The sequence below is a fragment of the Myotis yumanensis genome, unplaced genomic scaffold (genome assembly GCF_028538775.1).
Source record: "Myotis yumanensis isolate MYYU_CA2020_CCGP unplaced genomic scaffold, mMyoYum1.0.hap1 SCAF_2, whole genome shotgun sequence".
Lineage (NCBI taxonomy): Eukaryota > Metazoa > Chordata > Mammalia > Chiroptera > Vespertilionidae > Myotis > Myotis yumanensis.
Window position 1 is genome coordinate 19,317,523 of NW_027223753.1, and position 4,536 is coordinate 19,322,058.

Below are 4,536 nucleotides of genomic sequence, written 5' to 3' on the forward strand. Positions count from 1 at the left end.
GCCCGGTCCCTTGTAAGGGACCGCCTGATTAGGTCAGGCCCACCCCAGATCATGTCCCTCTCTCACAGTTAACTGTGCCATGTAACATAACCTCATCCCAAGAGCGACTGTCCTGTCAGAGTCACCAGCTCCCCCCACACTCAGGAAGGGAGAAGACTAGACAGGTCCTAGGTCATTGGAGGGCATCGTAGAATCCTGCCTGCCTTGGGCAGTTAATCTGGGCATAGAGCAAGGGAAGGAGGGAAGAGGGCAGGGGACTGACAAGGAAATAAGCCTTTTTCAGTTTGGGGGGAAGTTGCTTCAAGGTCAGCATGGGAAGGACTCGTTGCTAACTGACTACCCAAACGGCAGCTCCCTGGTTGCTCTCCTGGTCCAGTCTCCAGGCCCTTCCCTCTGGTACCTTCTGCTATGAAGGGGGCGGGAAAGCAGCCTGTGGAGGTTGGTGGCTGGGGAGCAAGGCCTGGCCCTGCTGACTGTTAGCGTGTCCAGGTGGCTCCACCTGCAGCCTCCATGCGGATGTCCAACCCCAGGAACACTGAAACCTTCCCTCCCACACGCCTGGCACGGCCGTTCCTCCCACTGTCCCACCTGGAGGGCTGCAGGACAAGCACTTCCTCTCTCCCAAAGCCTCAGGTGGGAATTCAGCTCCACCGACGCGTAAGCTTCCAGCAGCCTGGCCCTGTCACGGTCCAGGCTGAACACGCTTGTGGAATTGGAAGCTGAGAGTGACCGGAAGGGAGGCTCCCGGGCTGGAGTGGCCCTGTGACATGCGGCCCCGTCTCCAGGCCTTAGCCCAGGCTGTCTCCCGGCCTGGACGGTGCCCCCAGCAGGTGGGCAGAGGGAGCTGCAAGGCCGGTGCCCTGCTTGAGCACCAGGGCCCCTGAGGTGGCAGCAGAACTGTTTCCCGGGCAGACTCTGTTTATTGAGGGCTGTCGCTCCCTGTGCCGACCACTCTCCGCCAAGCCCACTGCCTGCCGGACACTCAGCGGCTAATTAGCCAGGCTTCCTCCGGGCGCCCGAGGAGAGAGACCGGGCTGCGCAGCACACTGGCTCCCAGAGGGCCTCGGGCAGGTGGTGGGCAGGGGCCTGTGGCCGCAGACACCCACAGTAGCTGCTTCTCAGATGCCACCCAGAAACCCCAGGTGGGCAAGGGTGGGTCCTCCACTGCCTTTAACCGGGGAACTGCTTTCCTTGCACTTACAACGATTCCATTGCAAACTGGAGACAGTCCCAGGGTGCCTGAGTGGATAGGAATCTCTGGTCTCCCCAACAGTCAGCGGAGGCCCCACAAAGTGGAGAAGCTGCCCATCAGCGCAGGTTTCCTCATCTGCGCAGTGGGCACACGCCCCACCGCCAGGCTGCCTGCGGTGCCACAGCCCCTGTGTGTGTGTCTCATGTGGTTCACACGTGCCGTGTGGGTCTCAGGCCCTGGAGGTGGTCAGACGGCTGGAAGCCAGAGGCCGGACAGGGCTCGGAGGCCTGTGCTTTGATCACAGGGCATGTCGGCTTCATGTCCGGCTGATGTGTTCTCCTCCATGGGCCTTGGTGACATCACCCCCTCAGGTCCACAGAGGACACTCACATCCCCCCTCCCTCCTTGCTCACTGTCCTGAACTCCACACCTATAGACACAGCTGTCTCCTGAGCATGTGTCCCCCCGGGTAGCTCAAGTGTAAACAAAGCTCAACACATCTTTTGTTTCCGCCCTGTGTCCCGAGTTCAGAGCTGGGCACCACCACCCCAGATGCTCTCCAAACCTGGGCACCAGCCTTGATCCCCCTCTTCCTCCCTTCTCTGTCCAGGCCCTGCAGGTCCTGCCTCCCAAATGCCTCTCGAATGTACCCAGCCCCACGGTCACTCCTCCGCTAGGCCACCTCCTTCGGTCTGGGCCCGGCACCCACACTGGACCCTGCCCCCCATCACAGCTCTGGAGCCGGCCTGTCCTCAGGGCCGGGCATACAACAATGACTACGCCTCAGGCCATTGCCAAGGGCCTCCAGGCCATCGCTCTGCTCCCCTTTGAGGTGGATGCTGTGGGGCAGGAAGGACCAGAGGGACCAGCTCAGGTTCCAGTCAGGCCTGTAGCAGTCAAAGCCCAGCTCTGCCCCTCAACGGACTGTGACCTTGGGCCATGGCTCGTCAACCCTAAGCCCAGGAATAACCATCACATAGCACCTGCCATGTGGGGCCAGTGGGAGAGCCACAGAGATGACACTGAAGAGTCCACTCAATTGCGGGGACCATTCCTGCCACCATCCCAGCCTGAGGACCGAGGTGCTCGTGCCTGGCACCCGGTTTGATTTTGCAGGCTCTCCTTCTCCCCGAGAGACAGCCGCCCGGGTGGCCCTCACCTGCCCAGCCTGCGCACCCCTCGGTCCTGGGCCAGCCCCTTCCAGGCTGCTCGCTCAAACAGGCCCTCTCAGTGGCTGAAACAGTGGCCCAGCCTGGCCCTGTCAAAGGACCCCTGTGTGAGCCTCAAACAGGGCATTGATGGACCGTGGTGAGAGCTGCCCAGCGGATCGCGGGCTGGCTTGGCTTGGCCGGTCCACGCGACTTCCCCAAACCCAGCTATTTCCTGTTCCTTGGGCCGGCCCCCTCCCAGCTGCCTGCCCACAGGGCACAATCCAACTATACATCGCAGCCCGTTTCTTGGCTCCAGGCCAGGGATGGGGGTGGCGGCATCACCTCAGCTATTCCTGGGGACACACAGCCAGGCCGAGTGGTGTCCTCTTGATGAGGATGGGAGGCTGGGGACAAGGCCAGTCCCTTCCTCCTGAAACCTCTGCCCCTGGTCCCCACTTGGTGGGGGCTTGTGTGTCGGGGGGGGGGGGGGGGGGGGAGGGCGGGGCTCTTCATATGGACCTGCACAAGAAGCAAGAGCTCACACAGGCTGGGACCCAACCCCTCTTAACAGCCTCCATTTGGAGGGGGCCAGTGGGGGGGGGGGGGGGGAGACTTAGTCTAATCCCTGACCGCTGTGTGACCCCAGGAAAGTCACTTGATGTCTTTGGGCCCCGTGCCCTCCTGTGTGGATGGGAGCGCGCTGTCCATCTCTGTCACAGCCTCGCTTTATCCGTTGCTTGGGGATCCGATAAAGAGCAGATGGAACCCTTGAAGAAACCTGCTACCCCCAAGGAAAGCTGACAGGCCTCTCAGTCCATCCCCTTCCCTTCTTCTCCCAGGTCACCTCGCCAGCCTCCTCGGGGTCCCTGCATGTGGTCTCTTCCTTCCTAAAACTCAAACCCAAACCTGACCCTGGGACTCCACCGCCCAATCCCTTCAAAGGCTTCCCTGTCCCAGGATAAGCCCGCACTTCTGGGTGTGACATTCAAGGCTCCGTTAGGTCTCTGGATACCAGTGAGGGGAGCCCAGCTCACACTGCCTCGGGCTCTCTGCTGGCTTCACACTCAGGCAGGCCCGAAGCGGCTCGGCCTGGAGGAAGAAGGCAAGAGGTGGAGAGAGAGAAAGCATTATTGAAGAATTTGATTCCTAGGTCCAACCACTCCTAAGGCCAGGAGTTCCTGGGCTTTTCCTGTATGTGAACCGAGAAGTACCATGACCACCTTTTTTAAAAAATAAACTCAGTTCACTAAGGTTTCTGTTACTTGGAACCATCTCCTTCCTATAATGTCCTTCTTGGCTGAAGTTAGACAAGGTGGGCTTGCAGGCAAAGAACCCCGAAGGTCCCCAAAGGCTCCTCCTGACCCAGCTGACCCAGGCCCCCAGAGGCCACCAGCCTCCCCTCCAGCCCTCCACACTGGCAGCCAAACTGAGCTCTGGACCTCAGCTCCCCTCCCCCACATCCACAGAGGCCGACCGTATCCTGCTCCTTTTACCTAGAACAGTGGTTCTCAACCTGTGGGTCATGCCCCTTTTGGGGGTCGAACGACCCTTTCACAGGGGTCGCCTAAGACCATTGGAAAACACATATATAATTACATATTGTTTTTGTGATTAATCACTATGCTTTAATTATGTTCAATTTGTAACAGTGAAATTGGGGGTCACCACAACATGAGGAACTTATTAAAGGGTCGCGGCATTAGAAAGGTTGAGAACCACTGGCCTAGAGCATCCTGCCCCACTTGGCTTACTGCTGCCCACTCATTCTTCACTCAACTTGGTGACACTTCCTCCAGGAAGCCTCCTCTGACTGCCTGACGCCCCTCGGACTTTCCCTGTCATGGTTTTGGCTGTTCCTCCAACTATTATAATTAGTTATGGGTCTGTCATCATCCACCCTACACTGTGGGTAACTGGAGGCAAGTCTGACCCATCGCAACACCCCCAGTGAGCATCTGGATTGGGGTGGATGGTCTCCAGGTGCGTGGAGTTCCCACCTTACCTGGGGACATCATGGTGTTTACATGGCCCATGATTTGTAATCGGAAACAGTGCCAAGTCATGATACTCCCCAGCTGGACATGCTCCCCTCTGAGTCTCTGGAACAAACAGGTGTGTGTGTGTGTGTGTGTGTGTGTGTGTGTTGAGGGTGATGGAGCCCTGCCTACTCCATATTTGAGGAACCACATCAGC